A 19,129-nucleotide genomic window follows, 5' to 3' on the forward strand; every position below is an offset into this window, starting at 1 on the left:
TCATCTTAATACGCCGATGGTTTAAAAAAAACCAAAAAAACGTAGTGTGTGATCCACAGAATTCACGGTGGACTTGTCTGATTCCTTCTGCTGTAGCCTTGAAACCTACGTCGTCTTTGCTCAAGATTTGTTAGGGGGCGCGAATGAATCATTTTCATTGTCGTTGCGGTGTGGGTTTGTGCGTTACGTGCGTTTGTGTGAGAGGACATCAGTAGTGTAACGAAAGCTGTTGGTGTTTCCCTGAGCGCTGTTCGAATAGAGAGTCTGACGAGTTCCTTGACGCTGAAGAACCAAGTGTTAAACTGGCAAATATGGACCCGAATGTTCTGAATGCTGCACTAGCGGCGCTAGCTGCACTAGCGGCGCTAGCTGCTAACCAACAACAGCAGCAACAACAGTTCCAGCTCCAACAGCAACAGCAACAACAGTTCCAGCTCCAACAGCAACAGATACAGCAACAACAGGATTTGTTGACGGACTTGGTCAACCGGCTCCTAGCCGCACCAGCAGCAATCCCAGTCGTAGCTCCAGTTCCGGCCCAAGCCGTTGCGATTCGAGCCACCCTCGACACGGACGTGAAGTACTCTGGATCAACGGACGAGTCGATACAGGATTGGCTACAGCTGGTAAACCGAAAGGCCTTGGCAGAAAATTGGGGGGACGTAGATAAACGAAGAGCTGTCATTAGCTCTCTGTTTGGGAAGGCACTTAACTGGCAGGAAGAGATTGGAGCCAATATTCCTCAGTGGGACGATTGGATTGATGGCCTACGTAGGGCCTTCGAAATACAACTGACCGAAGTCCAGTGGCAGATGATGGTGGAAGGAAGGAAACAGCTGCCGAACGAGCCTGGATCCACCTATGCGCTTGACAAAGTGAAGCTCTGTCGTCGGCGAGCCATCCCTCTTGCGGACGCTAAATTGATCCCCTACCTTATTCGAGGGTTGTACCGTCCTGAAATGCGGTCGGTCATGATGGGGAATCCACCCGTTTCGGTCAACGCCGGCATGAGTCTCTTTCGAATTTCGAGGTAATTCAATTGAGACAGCAGACACGGCAGTCTGCTTTCCATGAAAAAAGAAAAGACTTGGGGATTGGGCATACGAAGCGTCAAGGACGTTACCGTGCGTCAGGGTTGACACCCTAGCGGTGTTGTACCAAAGCGCAACAGCCGCTTCGGTCCCAATCCTACTCACCCGATAAAGGAGTGAAAAACATCTATAGGAATTCCTCTTAGCGTAAACTAACCAGGGTTTTATGACTCTGACTAGGGCTCGGCCCCGGTTCTCGAAAACCCGGGTTACCCGCGGATCGTCGCCAAAATTAATCGCCCATGGGCGATCCGGGTAGCCTATTTGCCAAAATGGGTATGCTGGTCGGATTTGACGGATAAACCGGGTATACCCACCGCCATCTTGGAAAATGGCGGCGGAGATATTTCAGCCTGTCGACGCCATAATTGGCTTTAAACAAGTTAATGGGGAACATTCCGGTACAAATTTGGGAGAGTAATTTTACGATATCGTTTCGTCATTTCAACTGAATGAGCAGGTAATAATATTTCATTACTAGTTTTGTCATTGTTTTATGAACACACATTTTATTAACCACTCTACGTATCCCCACCAGATGTTGGCACTAACAACTGATAACGCCAGCTCAAATGGGACGTTTATTGACCACATTATATATTTAAGTCGCAATACCTACCGTCCTTTCAAAAAAGAATGCTGGATTCGTTGCTTCGCACACGTAATTAATCTTTGTGTGAAATCCGCTCTTGATGTGATACGTGTACTTCTGCAAAAGGTGAAAAAAGTACTATGTTAAAAATTTTAAATATCTTAATTAATTTATTTTCTGAAATTTTGAACATCTCCGCGATCTCGTTGTGGGAATAAAATCTTCCCCACAATGGATTGAAAAATTTCAAAGAATCGCCAAATATTATGAAGTAGAAGATGAAGAATTGGACTACGAAGAAGACGAAAAATTCTTTTTAGACGGCGGACTAATACCAACCGATCTACTTCCAATCCTTGATTGCCCAACGAGTTATAGCTCAACGTATTTTTTTCTGAAACGAGCTTTGAAGATTAAAAATGCTCTTAATGAAATAGCAAAGGAACAAGAGCTCCGGATGTACGAACTTCAAGAAGATGAATGAATTGTTCTTAGCCAAGTGTTTGCATTTCTAGAGGACTTTGCGGTTCTGACTACCTATGTAGAGGTTAGTCAATACCCCACATTGTCTCTTGTAGTGCCAATGTATACTCGTCTTTTAGATCAACTTGAAGAAGCATCCCGTGATCACAGCAAGCATCCCTTTCTTGTACAGGGAGCTGCCGCTGGATTTGCAAAATTATCCTCATATTACAATAAGGCATTCCCCTTAGTAATGGCAGCCACCTTCGTCGATCCGAGATGCAAGATGAAGTATTTCATTGACAACGGATGGAGTACTGGCGGTGGGACCTACGATGCTTACATCGGGACGGATGAAAACCTTATTATCAGCAGAGTAAAGCCAGCGTAATCCAATTTTAAATTTAAATGTATTCATCATTTATAATGCATCCATTAACCCCATATCCACATTTGAATCACCCATGTTTACATATTTTCTTGACACTAGAAACGCAAAAAATACTAAACAGCATCCCTAGCCTTTTACTTGAATTAATTTTCATGGATAAACTAGGGATGATTAATTATTTATAAAGACTGGAGAAGACGCAGAATGTCTTAAAGTGTAGTATTCTTGAACATTTCCTGAATTGGAAAAGTATTACTACCTAGCCTTTTACTTGAATTAATTTTCATGGATAAACTAGGGATGATTAATTATTTATAAAGACTGGAGAAGACGCAGAATGTCTTAAAGCGTAGTATTCTAGAACATTTCCTGAATTGGAAAAGTATTACTAGGGTTAATAAATAAAAAACCTCCTTTTTTCCTATCTCCCCCTGCAATCGAAACTACCCTGGATTTTTTAAAATTTTACAACGCAGCATCCGAAACTGGTCTATACTCGTTTTTTTTTCAAATACGATACACTGGTTTAAGTTGTTACATTTTGTTATTGCCCTTGTTCAATTAATGCGTTTCGTGTTTTCACACGGTAATACAATTGTCATACAGAAAGAAATGAACATTACATTTTAATTTTCGGAGTGAACTGATATATTTATGGTTTCCCGTTTTGACTTATTACATGCTTTTAAGACAGGTTGATATAAGAAGAATAGTTACATTTTAGTAAAAAAGTATTCTGAATGAATATTTTTTATTACTAATTCAAGTTTAATTACGTAGTGATGGTGTATTCTTCTAATTTTTATTCGAAGTTATGCCACACATCCAAAATCGTTGTCTTACGTTTCCTAATCGGGGATCGTAATCGGGAATCGTAATCGGGGAATACTTCTTATTGATAATCGGGGAAGGCACCGAGAACCGATATGACTTCCCCGATTAAGATTATCCCCGCACCGGATCGAATAAAAAGGTCCCCGATTGGCGCGGGGCCGAGTGCTAATCCATAAACTGGGGCTCGGCCCCGGTTCTCGAAAACCCGGTTTACCCGCGGTTCGTCGCCAAAAAAAGTCGCCCATGAGCGATCCGGGTAGTCTATTTGCCAAAGTGGGTAGGCTGGGCGGATTTGATTGGCAAACTGGGTATACCCACTGCCATCTTGGAAAATGGTGGCTTGCTAAGCCCCAAGTTAAATTAAAAGGGAGGGTAGCAAAAAAAATTTTTTGTGGCGGGAAATTCAAAGGGCGTCACTTGATTTAAGGGAAAAACTCGGGTAATCGGGTAGAAAATCGGGGATCACCAGATTTTGAACCCAGGTAATGGAAACGGTTTTCGAAATTGTGTTACCCACATGGTACCCGGGTAGGTAGTGGGCACAAAGTCTTAGGAACTATTACCCATCGGATCCAATTTTTTTGCCGAGAAGACCTACCCATTCGCCCAAATACCTACCCATTGGACACGGGGCCGAGCCCTTCCCTATACTAGGGCTCGGCCCCGATTACCTGAACCCCAAAAAACCGCACTGAACTACCCGAAAAATGGCCGATCGGTTGCGACACAGGTAGGTACTTTTCAAGCGGTTCGGGTCGGTGCGATGAACCCGTAGTAATCGGGTACGAACCGCCACCATCTTGCAAAATGAGGCTAAAAGGGTTGGAAATTCTAAAGTTGGAGCCTGATTGGCTGATTCAAGTAGACGCGTTTAGACGCTGAGTGGAGTGAGTGCTGATCGTTGGCGTTAGGCAACAGCATCAAAAGTTTTCCTCTCTCTTTTCTTTTCAAGAAAGTCAAAAGGAAGTAAAGCCACTTGAAATATGACGACGAAAACATCTTTAACGAATTCAGTGGAGCAGAATAGACCGATTTCAGCCACATCGAGTATTTCAGATGAAAGTTTAGTGAGCATTATAATTGATTTGGATGACACTGGTTTGTAAAATAAAGAAATGTGGTTTGTTGCACTCATATTTTTATTGTCAGTTTATTATGAAAATGGATTGTAAATGAAAAAATTAAACATACTTAAAGAGGTTTAGACCCGGAAGCCAACCCAAATGCCCATGGGCAGCAAAAAAGGTACCCTGAAACCCGAAAGAACCGCCCCGAAATCCAAAACGACCCAACCGATCACCTAAAAACCTACCCGATTGACGCGGGGCCGAGCCCTACCCTAGACCAGAGTAATAGAATACTGGTGTAGCCACGGCCATGTTAACTCCTCCTCTCGGATTTTTTCCCAAAAGGTGTTGCCAATTTCGCGTATCGATTGTGAGAAAATGAGGCAAGATATCGATTTAAGTGTCCCATAACCGTAACTGACACCTATGAATTGAGTTTTAAGGGTTCTTATTTTTCTACCCGCATTTTTCTACTCACACCAGCTTTTTCACACTAATTAATTAAGCCACTTTTTGTTTACTTTCTGACAGAGTTGGGGGGAGCGCGCTCTTTTCGAGAGCGCGCTCTGAGCGGAACTCAGAGCGATGAGCGAAGTCGCTCAAACTGAAAAAACGTGAGCGGGAGCGCAAGCGAAGACCTCCTGAGCGGAAGCTCAATGACTGCAACGCCATCTAGCGGTCAATATTGAAAACTAATTGGATGACGGAATATTTCCAAATGCATACTCTCACTCAGACGACGCTTCAATACTGGGCTCAGCAATTCAGCATCAGCAGTCACTAATCATATTCATCATCTCGTTCTGTGCTTGTGCCAATCAAGTAATTCAGAAGCAGCCCAAACAGGCATTTTATTTATCCATGGCCTCCAATCAGAGAAGTAACAAGACAGGTGAAAGAGATTTTAATGAAATTGAAACAGGCTGTAATTCTCAATCGTCTGATCACTCTGGGGCCGTATTCTAGCCTTGACTTAAGCACGGAATTTTTTCTTAACTTACTGTTTTTTGCTTAAAAATCCAATTTATGCATGGATTTACCTAAAACCGTATTCTAGCTTTTCTCAACTCACCTTTTTTTCTTAAGAAATATTTTGAGCTTGTCTTTTTAAACTTAAGATAGCAAATTTTTGTAAGCCAACTATTAGTTGGCTTACAGGGGTTATTTTCTTAAAATTCCGTGCTAAGGCTAATGCTTACAGCTATTGTTGTCCTAGTTTTTAGTATTTTCACGTGTCATTGTTTTGATTATTAAGTAACAACATCTAGTGGTCTAGTGAGAATTGAAGATGAATAACATCGACGAGTTCGAACGTCACCTTGATGTTTTGAACGAAGTTTTAAATAGTGACAATGACAGTGATGCGAATGAGGATGAATTGTATGAAAACGAATAGAAGTGAGAAGGAGAATGGTTCCGTTTTATCGTCAACGTGCTGATATTTTTGATCTATTTGACGATAATCAAATTTACAAAGTATTTAGATTCGATAAAGCTTCTATTTGGTATATCGAAGGTATTCTCTATTTCATATTATAAGGAGTCTTAAGCTACTACAACATTTCCATGTGTATTAACTGTTGCATTGGCTGATTAACCATAGGACTCATTTCAAACAAATTGGGCCGCAAGTTGTTTGGTGTGTGACTGTTGTTAGTGTGACTGTTCTTACGTCATAGAAAATGAGTATTGGACTTCCAGTACACAAGAGCTAGAAACAATATTACCATCAGTTGAATTTGGAGATGTTTGGAACTATCTAGTCTACAGAAAACAGTTTTATACAGCTAACAATATGAATAATTATAAGAGCTGCAAGTCTTATGAGATAATTTTTGGAGATGGGCTGTTTTTTTAGTTCAAGGCATTAAAACTTACAAATGATACTCATTTTCTATGACGTAAGGACAGTCACACTGTACTTCATTAAGCTTAGCAACATATCTTTCTTTAGCATCTTTATCAAATAATTCAATAACTGAATCATGTAAAAGATCTTCTGCATCCTCAGAAGGCATTTACATTCCTAATTATACCAAGAAATTTAAGTTTTATAAGAAAATTACACATTTTTTTAAGTTACCATTTGCTGTTGACTGTTTGTTATTGTTTCAAATGTTGATAGCCCTTCACTGTAACGACGATTTCAAGTACTAGTTGTAGCGAATTCTTGAAAATTTGGCACTTGAAATGTTGGCAATATCCTGACGTACAACGTGCCACAATAATTTTGCTCCTGGTAGCAAAATTAATGGGAGAAATCAGTCCTCAAAGTCGTTAGCCTATGTTAAATCCACCTAAACAAGACTGAGTAAGACTACAAATGGCGGCTTGCAGGGTTGCCGGACTACATGAATACTGCTTTTCGCAACGTGAAAATGGTCTATTGCAACGAAATATTTCGTTGCAATAACGGCCTTTTCCCCTATTGCAACGAAATCTTTCGGTACAATAAGGCATCTTTTCACTATTGCAACGAAAGATTTCATTATATTTATTAGTTAGTTTTACAAAATACTTAATTTGATACACTAAAGGTTATTTTAATTTGTAATAATACATAACATAGCCGGAAGGTTATTATTAAAATTTATCTGGCAATCACACAACGCGACTGGAAACTCGTCTGCCAGTGCCACTGTGCCAGCAATCAGTATAGTCGCGTGGTGTGGCGAAGTAGGTTGTTGTTCCGTAAGCTACTGTTTTTGTGTGCTGGTGAAGGTGATTGGTGTCAAGGTTAGTCAATTCTAATTTAATTACTTGCATGCATTTAGTTGGTTATTTCTTTGTGACCGGCTATTTACCACTATTTTCGAACGACATATTTACTACGGACAAGCGAAATAAGTCGTTGTAATAACTGCCATTATTCGCTATTGCGACGTTTTTTTTTCTGGCTTTCGTTCTTCATGCCTGATGGTTGTGAATCATTTTTTTTGTTTTTCGGTGGACGGGCGAAATATGTCGTTGTAATAACTGCCATTATTCGAAATCACAACGTTTTTTTGGCTTTCATTTTTCATGCCTGATGGCTGGGAACCATTTTTTCGTTTTTGTTTTTCGGCGGGCCATTTTTTGCCCGACTACTGATGCCTGTGAGGCATTATTTACATTTTTCTTTTCGGCAGGCCATTTTTTGCCCGATTACTGATGCCTGTGAGGCATTATTTACGTTTTTCTTTTCGGCGGGCCATTTTTGCCCGACTACTGATGCCTGTGAGGCATTATTTACGTTTTTCTTTTCGGCGGGCCATTTTTTGCCCGACTACTGATGACTGTGAGTAAAAAATTTTTGATTTTCTTTTGGCATATTTTTTTGGGCATGAGATTGTTTAAATTTTTTTCAAGAATGGGACATAGTTTATTAATTGCTCAGACACAATTACATATATAATCCTTTGCTTTCGGGATATCTTTCAAACCATCACATTTTCAGTGAATCCACTCAAGACAGCACGCGCAAATAACAGTTTCAAAATCTCCAATTACCTTGCTACAACCATTACAATAACATTTAGATTTTTTTTTCTCAATGAGGTCCTTCTTCTGAGCCACTGTCAAATGAATGAAATTTGGTGTCAGTAAATTATTAATTTTATTAAGATTTAAGTAATTTACCTAAACTGGTAACGGCTAGCCATGCATCCTCATCGAAATATTTCTTAAATCCCCAAATCTCCAATGTCCTCCTCGAGGATTGTGGTTGACAATTTATTCGGAAATGTCAAAACCATCTCTTCTGTGACGATAGATGATTCTTTTAAAACTTTGTTGGTGGCATCGCCTCCGCCTGCCAGCAACTTGGTCAGCACAACTATAAAAGAAAAAAACAATGAAATAAACATTTTTTTTCAGTAATAATGTGAACAATAGAACTAACATCTCGCTTGGTCGACATTTTTCTTTTTTTGAAATGGCTTTGCTGACCATTTAAAGAAATCGAGGGCCTTAGATTTTGCCTGACGACCAGGCCCTCGCTTTCTTTCTGGCAGCCTAGCTGTTGGCTTTTCGGGAGTATCCGTAGAGGGACCTGCTTGTGGAGAGTGTGGCTCGACAGGTGTGGAGTTATTTGGAGATGCAGGGACATTTGTTTGCTTTTCCGCATCTAATCGTTGATGTGTGTCGAAGTCTTCCTTTGCTTCCTGGGACATAATCTTTTGCTTTGTCGGTGGCTCTTCTGTATTTGTTTCTCTTCTTCTTTTTCTATTTTTCTTGGTTAGGTCATTTTCGTCCACCTGGTTATCACCATCTGTATATAAGTATACATAGTTAGCATTTCATAATATATGTTTAAAAATCAACTAGTTTACCTTCAAATAATTGTATTTTTGCATTTAATTTCCAACGACGTACAAGGTGTTGTTATAGGGCGATAGCGCTATCCATTGCAGGAAGGGGTAGAACTTGGACTACCTCTGCTACTTCTGTTAGTACAGTATGAAGGCTCCTTATCACAGTTGTTTTAGATTTTTGCTTTTGTTGCAACGATGAAGCTGGAAATTTTTCCGGAACTTTTGGTTGCCTGCTTACATCCTCCTGATCTTCGGGGTGATGTGGAAATACATCAGCAGTATCCTAAGATATGTTAAATTTATTACATTTAATTCGGAAGAATGTATTAAGGACAATATTTTACTTGAATGCACCAACGTCCATTTATAGGTATTTCATCCCTTGAACGTGCTCTCGTTGCTACGTGTCCGTCTGCCAGTACAGACGTGTTATTCAGTAGCTCTCGTTTTTTCTTTTGTGTGTCCTTGGTGGTCTATTTCCAGTCGTTTTTGGCTTTACTTTTCACCCTCGAGTTGAATAAGTTTAAGTCTACAGACTGGGTAGTGTCACCATTGTGTTTTTTTTTTTTTTTTTCGGAATTGTGTGTAAGTGTCTCTCGTCTCGGATTACATTTGCCCTACTTCTTTTTTCGTCTCACTCGCCATTTTTCTTTTTCTTTTGTCCCTCTTTGTGTGTTCTTTTCGCGGGCCTTACGAAAATAAAATACAACTCATCTAACCAACTATGAGCGGCCCCATTTCCTCTTTACGTCTCCAGACTCAACCAATATTCAAGTGTCTTCAAATAAACCTCCGGCATTCTAAGCTGGCCACGGCCTCCCTCTCTCAGATTATCCTAGAGAACAGTGTCGATGTCACTTTGATTCAAGAGCCTTATGCGCTCTTCACACCCACACCCACTCTGTCTGATATTCCCCAGGGTTACGTAGCGTTCCACGCTCTTGGCTCCGACCATGCTTATGGGGCGGCCATATTGGTTAAACTTTCTTTGGCTACTTCTTGTCGTGCAGTGTCAAGATGTGTTAGTAATCACATTGCAGTGGTTGACCTGCATTCGTCTAAAGGTTCTGTCCGCTTCATCTCGGTCTATCTCCGTCCATCTATCCCTGATTTCATGGATGCAAACCTGCTTATGCAAAGCAAACCTCGACAGTAACGATCTACATTCTGCTCTAAAAGTATTATCGGGTAAAACTCAGGGCATTAGTCTCCCGAGCGCGCTAGTTGTAAATGGCTCGACGGTGAGCGATGCGAACTTGATTCTAAAGCAGTGTGCCTTGCACTTCTTTCCTAAAGAGCCCTTGTCCCTTCCATCTCACCTACTGGTGGAGTCTTTTGTTGACAATGTAGTTTCGGTCCCCTCCGTAATTGAAGGCCCTCTTGTCACTGTGGAAGAACTGGACGCCGCATTGGATTCAATCAACTACAAAGCGGCCCCCGGATCCGATGGTCTGTCGGCTGCTATTATCAAGGAATGTTTCCCTGTATTAAAAGCTCATTTACTCTTTATTGTAAGAGAATGCGTTCGTCTTCAGTTCTTTCCCCAGGCCTGGAAAACTTCTAAAGTCCTCATAATTGGTAAGCCAAACAAACCATCGTACGATGCTCTAGGCAGTTTTCGCCCCATTAGTCTAGTGAACAATCTTGCTAAGGTGCTCGAAAAGATAATTCTGAATAGGCTTCAATGGCATTCATCGTCAGCCAACTGGCTTAGTCCCAACCAGCATGGTTTTACTTCTGGAAGGTCAACAGAATCGGCAGGTCATGCACTCGTAACGTTTTGTGAAGCAGGTATGCTCAGCAAGCGTACCACTGCTTCCGCCTTTTTAGATATTAAAAGCGCTTTTGACGCTGCCTGGCACCCTGCAATTCTAGCGGCTCTTGCCCGGCGCAAGTGTCCGACTTACCTGGTCAAACTTGTGTCTTCCTTCCTATCAAACAGACTGGCTCTTCTCTCCCATAACGGGTCATCAGCCAGCGTTAATATTAATTTAGGCTGCCCTCAGGGTGGAGTTTTATCTCCCTTTCTGTGGTCCGTCCTTATTGACGACGTCTTGAGACTAAACTTTGATTTTCCGTTCGCCATAGTAGGCTTTGCAGATGACCTCACCTTAGCCACATCGCACAAAGATCCAGCTATAGCGACTCACAACCTCCAACTTATGTGTAATCAAGTCCTCAACTGGTGCGTACAAAACAAAATGTCATTGAGTGCTCCAAAATCGGTGTTCATGTTAATATCTAAAAAATCTTTTGATTGGTCTGATCTTCATCTCTCTATTAACGAAACTCGTATAGGCCCCTCCCTCTCCACGGTTTTCCTTGGTTTGACTCTCGATGCACGTTTAAAGTGGTCGCTACATGTAGCAAGGAAAATTGCGGCCGCAAAAAAGGCTTTTTTCTCATTGAGGTCATACCTCAGGGCAACATGGGGATACGATGACAGGCGTCTCCGATACCTATACCTCTCTGCAGTCGAACCCATTCCTCTGTATGGGTGCTCCCTATGGGCCCCTTTTCTGGCCACAAAAAAAGGAGTGAAATGTGTACGCTCATTCCAAAGAGTGTTTGCAATAGCCAGAACCAAATCTTTTAAAACTACCTCTACTGATGCCCTGTTGGTCCTTGCCAATGTGGACCCAATTGATTTTACTGTGATGAAAACTGCGTACCTCCGTCTTTCGACTAGTAATTATGCGAACTTCTCGTGCTCCACTAAAAAATGGCTGGGAAAATACTTTCCAGACGTCTTGTTACTGCCGACGCCGGGAGGCAATAGTCCTTCTCCTCTCCCTCCTAGATGGCCACCTTGGGTTTGTCTTCCCAAGCCAATTCAGCTCAATCAGGGATGTTCTCTCCTTCCAGCCTCAGCCCAGGTTGCACGCATCTTTGTTACAACAGCCCGATCTGCCGGCATTCCTCGGTTTGCTATTATCTCTGCTAATCACAAGAATGTTGTTGACCTTGACTCTGGTGCTCTCCCTGTCTTCACAAGTGATAATATGACAAACCTATTCGCTATGCATCGGGCCCTTGTGCTCACTGCTCGAGCGCTACAGTCACATGAACATGTGGAAATCATCTCTCCTTCCACTAAACTGCTTAGTTTTCTTATTCTAGACAAACTAGTCTCTAGCCTTCAGCTAAACTGTCTGGATTCCATGGTCCCAATTCGCCACAATACATCGTTTTACGTAGCTCAGGACCTCTCGTCATCGTACGGTCTTTGCCTGACTCGGGTGGTCTGTGAATCCTCAGATATACGTCACCCCGTTATTGAGTTGCATCAGCCGAAAGAGGTAGCTAGTGCGGTAGCGTCCATGCTCATTAAGTCTCTTCATGAACGAGAGTAGGCTTCCGGGTTAAACGCTACGACGACCAGGTCATTCTTTCCTACCGTGCAGTCGGCCTCTATGCTTCTCTCTGCACAGCTGAACTGCCAGCTCTCTCAGATCCTGTCCGGCCACTCCGCACTCAACTCTCACCAATACCGCTTTAAATTTCGTCCCTCTCCCGCCTGCTCCTGTGGTGAGCCCCATGAGTCAATAGAGCACTTTCTATTTTATTGCATTTTATTCAGCCAACCTAGGATCAGCTTCTCTGCAGCGTGTAGTGATTGCGAGCTACCCTGGCCCCCCTCACTCGGCATCATCCCTACGCACCGGGCCGTCTGGACAGCAATGGTGCGATACATCTCTGCGACCAAAAGACTCAGGAAGACTTAACACACCCACAATTATTTGTATTTCTGTTGAATGTATAACCCCTTGATAATACGTCCCTATGTCTTGTACGCCGTGTCGGCAGGAGCTGGGAGTTCGACCGCACCATGTAATGACGGATGAGACTCTTCCCAGCTTCGGCTGTCGTGAGGCCAAAGACCCTTTATTGCTGTTCGAACTTTCCCTTTCTCCTACTCTGCATCTGTTTCCCTGCTACCAGACCAGGTTAGTTTCGACCTCGCCCTGTGCGACGGATGAGATTCCTCCGGTTTCTGTTTATAGTATACTTATTTGCTTATTTATGGTTGGTATCGCCGTGTCAGCAAGGACTGGGTAATCGACCGCACAATGTGTGACGGATGAGATTAGTACCAGTTTTGGCTGTCGTGAGGCCTGTAACATCCTGATGTTTGAGAGTTTTTTTGCTCCTCCGCGTTCATTCGGGCTGGGCGGATCCGTATGTTTTCAAACTAGTTTCGTGCGACAGATGAGAACATTCTGGTTTCTGACACATTCAGTGTGAAGCTATGCCTATTCACCTATGCGTCACGACATGTTGTATCCGCATTCGCGAAAATTGTCGAATTAAGTCACTGCATCTACCACCTGAACTCCTATTCACTCACATTCATCTTCATCTGTAATTTTATTCAAGATCGACCTCGCTTTAAATACAAAATGGCAATACTCCCGGTGGGAGCTACGCCTTTAAAAAAAAAAAAAAAAAAAAATCCCTTCCTGTCTCTTTTGTGATATAAAGTATGTGCCTGCAAGGGAAACGGTGGTTAAGATATGCCGAACAAGAACAATTACTTAAATCTAAAGAAATATTAAAAGTTCCAGATGTAGAGGTAGAAACATGGTTGTGAGATTCCTAACAAAAATAGGTTTTTTTAGTGATATAAATTTTATATAGCAATTGAAAATTATTTGTCTTACCTTTACGTATGTATAAGTAGATGTATTTGCTTGCGTTTGGGCAAAAATGAGTCCCCATGCATAAGTTGTCAGATTCTTCTGCAGGTTTTCCAGTAGGGGACTTCGTTTATGTACGCTAAACTTGATGCCGAATTGTTGCGATTTTTTCTCTTTGCATACCAGTCAAAATCGCACTATGTTGACTAGGCATTCAATTAGTGTTGGTAGTCTTCTTTGGCGTTGGGAAAAGTAGTCTTTAATAGTCTTATGGTAACTAAAGTAAAATCCAATTAATGTTTGGAAAATTTAAAAAAATTTTCAATTGGAGTTACCGCTCTATTTGATTTGTTGTATTGTTCCCAAGTGTCTTAGGGTAGTGCGGTAAACCATTGCCCACATTTCCTTGATATTGAACCAGTTACTGTCAAAGTAACCACTAAGTTCATAATCCTCTGCAAACAAAGGTTTTTTATTTTTTTAAATTTCAAATTATCTGGCATAAAAATATTACCTATTGCGACGAGATAATCCTCTTCCAACTCCAGCTCCTCTTGCGATTTTGCGTAGACAGTTCTGTGAAAGCTGTTATAAATCTCTTTCCTATGATGTAATTCTAAATTCGCTTTTCGGAGACGGATGTCGACAGCCGTGAAAGCATGAAAATGGCAGAGCTTATGCTTCGCGTTTACAAATATTTCTTTGGCAGCTCCAATTTCCGCGCAGTCTTTGTCGGTTATGATAACTTCTGTTTTTCGAACGTCGTTGTCCTAAGTTAAGTAGAATAATATATTAGAAGTGATTGATCTTAACATTTTTGTTAACCTGACTTACCTTTGAAAAATACGTAAGGCCGGCTTTAATCCTTGCAGTTGTTTCTTCCCGGACGAAAAAGAAACTAGCCGGTTGTCCAAGTCCATAGTTGTCTTTTATCATTATAGTGTAAAGAGGCATTCCTAATTTGTTAGTCCGATGAGTGCCGTCGAGTTGAATAGCTTCAGGATATTTTGAGAAAAGTTCAACTTGTTCTTGTAGTTGAATATAAATAAGGTTTATTTCTCCTTCGTCATCGGTGTCGACGTCGATGATGCTCCCTCCAGCACGAAGAAGCTCAAATTTTTCCGATGTTGCTCCCCATTCTGAGGTAGATAATCCTAAGGAGAAAAATTTTTGTTTTTAACTTTTCAAAAATTAGGTAAAGTTCGTATAAATTGCACTTGCTGCCGGCGGTTTTCAATATCCTTGGATGTGACGTACTTGTTGTATTTTAGTTTCAGTGCGCTTGCAATTTTTCCTGGTAACACATCCATCTTTACGGCCGTGTCAACAAACTCAGATTCGTCATCATTGAGATTTCTATGGAGAAAAGGTGAAAACAAGCGGTTATGACTGTTATTATTTACAATTATTTATTTGTTAGTACCTCATTCTGTGGTATAGTTGTATGTGTTCGGCGGAGATTGAATGGTTTCCGTGGGTAATATTGAAACCAGTTTTTTGAATACAAAATTTTTCCTCCACGGGGTTGAAAACTATTTTGAAGTTAAATGGGCAGTCGCAAGCAAATTGGAATTGGTTAGGACGAGTGTGATCCTTCGAGCGGGATGTGGGCTTTCCGCTGTGTTTACATATGACGGTTGCGTGCTTGAACTTCCATTCCATTCGTCCAAAGTAGCTCCTTTTAGCTACAAGAGAGATAAATATTTTATTATAAATTAAACCTTGGTAAAATTAACTCTTTATGCCTACCACTTTATTGTAAGAGGCGATTGTCTTTTTGTCCTTAAAACGAAGAGGGTAGAAATTAACAGTCTCCAATTCCTGCAAAAAAGTCTCAAATTCCTCCCAGGTATCAAAGGTTCTACCTGGTTTGAGGGTTGCAAGAGCCATTATTGTTATACAAAGACAACAAAGACTTATCTAAAAATGAAACGAAATGTGAAAATGCGTGTGTAACGCGTGTCAGATACAAATGAAACGAAAGGTAAGGCAATAAAAACCGAGTATAATAATACTAGGTATAAGTAAAAAAAGTAGAACAAATCTGAGTGGTCAAATATGTGAAATCAAAGAAGAATGAAATATGCGTGTGTCAGTCTGAGAGCCGGAAATCGAATTGTCGGATTTTCACAAATCTGTGGCTTATAAATGTTGCAGCATAACCTCATCCTTTTTTTCAGACACATCCTTTTTTTAATCCTTTAAATCCTTGAAGTGAACAACTTCTCTTTATCATGCCACTTCCGTACCCGATAATCTCAGAGGATTATCTTTAAAGAATAATCCCTTACTACCACACCCTACCGCACAATTTTTTAAAAAATCCCCAAGTATGGAGTTATCGTTCCATAACCGTACCTTTTAATGGTTTTTTAAATGCTGACATAGAACAGAAACACAACATTAAGAAAAATAAGGCAAGACAATTTATATGTATTTAGAAAAGTTTATGCATTCAAAAACTAACTAATAAATATAATGAAATCTTTCGTTGTAATAGGGAAAACGAGGATTTATAGCAACGAAAGATTTCGTTACAATAGGGAATTACGGCACTTATTGCAACGACATATTTCATTGCAATAGTGAAAAAATGCCTTATTGTACCGAAAGATTTCGTTGCAATAGATTCTACCTCCGACAACAATTGGAAATTTCAATGGCGTAACTACACATTAGATATACTTGCCACCACATTTACACAAAAATAATTTCTGTTTATATTCTAATTTTGTGTGCTCTGCATTTGGTGCGTATATTATTGAAGAGGTTTTAATGAAGGAAATTTGTCTGCCTATTTCCAACATCTTGTAGATTGTTATGATAGCCAAAAGCATGGCCAAAAGGTATCAACAAAGTTTAAAGCTACGTAATTTTTAGCACACCTTTATTTGATGTAACTGTTTCCTTTGAATTTAGGTATAAATGAAGCAGCGTCTATCTTTCTACTTCTAGTTCTGAAGAGGAAATCCCTGCGTCAGAAATTCATATACATGCTTGGATGCTTCCCACTATATTCAAGGTTACTTCCATTTACGCTTCCAATTTTTATTTAGAAATACCCAGAACACTAAGTTTATTATTTATATTTCTTACTGGTATTTCAAATTTTGTGCTTCTTCCAAGGGTAGTTTAAGTCTTCTTTAAGTCTAACTTAGTCAACGGTAGTTTAAGTTGACATTGTAATCTAAAATGTCAAAGCGAAAGCAAAAGGATGTAGTGGGACCGAGACAAAGATCTAGAAGAGTTAGAACATTTATTGAAGAACATATGCATTTATTGGAAGAAGAAGTAAGTGATGCGGTTGATGAACCTAATGATGCGGTTGATGAACCTAATGATGCAGTTGATGGCAGAACTCTAAGAGTTGCTGAAGTAGAAAATGTTATCCCACTTGCTGTTTCCATCGACGATGTGTTAGGTAATGATGATTTTCATGAAACAATGGCCGATGGAGTTGAGAATGATGATCATCATTCCATCCATTCATCCATCAATAGCAGTTCAGAATTTGATGTTAACTTTCTTGAAGAAGTCAATGCGGATTCCGAAACTTTTTCGGACTTTGACTTTTATTTTTGTAAAGCTCCGAATTTTGATGAAGACTTAGTTGATGATGTAGATGATTGGGAAGTAGATTCGGACATTGACAACGATTTAAACGCAATCGACAACCAGAATTTATTTAAAAGACGCCTTTGTCATTGGGCAGTGGATTCGAATGTAGCGAGGGAAAGCGTCAATAAGCTCTTACAAGTTTTGAGAACCGACCCTTCTAATTCTTTTCTACCTAAAACGTACAAAACTTTGCTAGGCACTCCTCGAAAAGTTCATCTGATTGCTGTAAGCCCGGGATTTTATTACGGGTTTACTATTTTGGATGGGATTGTATGTTCTTTAAATTCAATTAACGCTACATTTTCTTCGAACAGTCATGAACTCAAGATGTTAGTTGGTTGTGATGGGACGTCATTTGGAAAGAGCACAAATAGTCAGTTGTGGCCTATACTTGGTAAAGTTTGCATGGAAGGAGCGCAATGTTTTGACATTGGTTTTTATCATGGGCACGCAAAGCCAGATGATGTAAATTCTTATCTGAAACATTTTTGTGACGAAATTTCTAAATTAATGAACGAGGGTTTTCAATTCAAGGGGTGTCACATTAAAATTAGAGTAGAATCTTTTTGTTGCGACGCTCCCGCTTGTAGTTTTATTTAAAATGTCAAGCCTTGTGGAGCGTATTATGGGTGCATGAAATGCAAAGTTGAAGGTGTATATGTACGGAACAAATCTGGCAAAAGCGGTAGGGTAACCTATCCCGAAATAGATGCGATATTGAGAACTTACGAATCTTTTCGTGATCGAAATCAAATTTATCATCATAGTGGATTTTCTAATTTGGAAAATTTGTCGATCAATATGGTTGACGACTTTTGCATAGATCCAATGCATCTTGTTTACTTGGGAGTTATGCGTAAATTGTTATACATTTGGGTGCATGGAAGAAAGAGCATGAAAGTAAGGTTGTCTTGGCAACAAATGAATGAAATCTCAAAAATTCTTTTGAGAATTCAATCATTGATTAGTGTGGAATTTTCTCGAAAGACTCGAACGCTAAATGAACTATCTCGGTTTAAAGCTACCGAATTCAGGTTACTTTTGCTTTATATTCTGCCAATAGTCTTAAAAAATCGCCTTCCCGATGAAGTTTACCAACATTTCATTTTGCTTCACGTCGCGATCAGAATTCTGTCTTGCAAACGAAGCGTGGAAGAAGAAGCCAACATTGACTATGCACACAGTCTCTTGACTCTGTTTATTCAGAAGTCTGTCAGCATTTACGGAGATCAATTTCTTAGTTATAATGTTCATAATCTTATTCACTTGGGAAATGAATGCAAAAGACTTGGAGCACTTGAAATGTTTAGCTGCTTTTCTTTTGAAAACCACATTGGTAAACTAAAAAATTTGGTTCGCAAGAGCGCGAAACCCCTTCAACAAATTGTGAATCGTGTAATGGAATTGCGCTCCAATCTTCCGGTTCAAAAGAAATCAACAAATACAAATTTAATCAAAGTTATTTACGAACATAACAATGGGCTAATGATTCATGGCCTACGAGGGCAGCAATTTGAAAGGGTAATTTTTCAAAAATGTTTCAATAATGAGTTTTGATGCAGAAAACTAAATATTAATAAGTGAAATACAGGTAATATAAAATGCTTTAAGTTTTTGTGTTAATATTATAACGTTCGTCTCGTTTTAGGCAGAAGCCATGGATCCTCCCAAAGAAATTGTCCCCATATAGCTGCAAAATGGAAGCTATTTATGCTCAAAATAATCTCCAATTAATTCAGAATAATTTTCAAATCAAATCGCACTGTATATTTTTCTTACATACATAAATACATTTGAAGGAATTCAATTTGATTTCATGCTCACGTTTTATTTCGCTTAACAATAGAATTGGTTGTCACATGTGTTGAATATTAGCATGAAGAAAAAATAGAAGAATATTTCGAAAATTAAAAGATATCTATTATGAGATGTTTTATAGATAGCTACACTCTATCTCGTTTAGATACCTTATTATAGACATCTTTTAGATATCTTAAAGATATCTTTATTTTACGAGACATTAGCAAGATAGGAAGATATCTTAAAGATATCTAGAAGATATCCTGTTCTACTAGGGAATGTGCAAGTGAGATTAATACAAAAACAAAGTTTATTTCAACACGATACAATTACTAACACATTCAT

At 40.0% G+C, this 19,129-nt stretch overlaps 3 pseudogenes; 2 read left to right on the top strand and 1 right to left on the bottom strand.

Moving 5' to 3' along the window:
- Positions 1-7,869: 7,869 nt before the first annotated feature.
- LOC116924555 lies at positions 7,870-14,676 on the bottom strand (annotated as a pseudogene).
- Positions 11,530-12,454, top strand: LOC123473701 (annotated as a pseudogene).
- Positions 14,677-16,558: 1,882 nt separating the features above from the next.
- On the top strand, positions 16,559-17,988 carry LOC123473928 (annotated as a pseudogene).
- The last annotated feature ends 1,141 nt before the right edge of the window (positions 17,989-19,129 follow it).

This window comes from Daphnia magna, linkage group LG6 (genome assembly GCF_020631705.1).
Source record: "Daphnia magna isolate NIES linkage group LG6, ASM2063170v1.1, whole genome shotgun sequence".
Classification (NCBI taxonomy): Eukaryota; Metazoa; Arthropoda; class Branchiopoda; order Diplostraca; family Daphniidae; genus Daphnia; species Daphnia magna.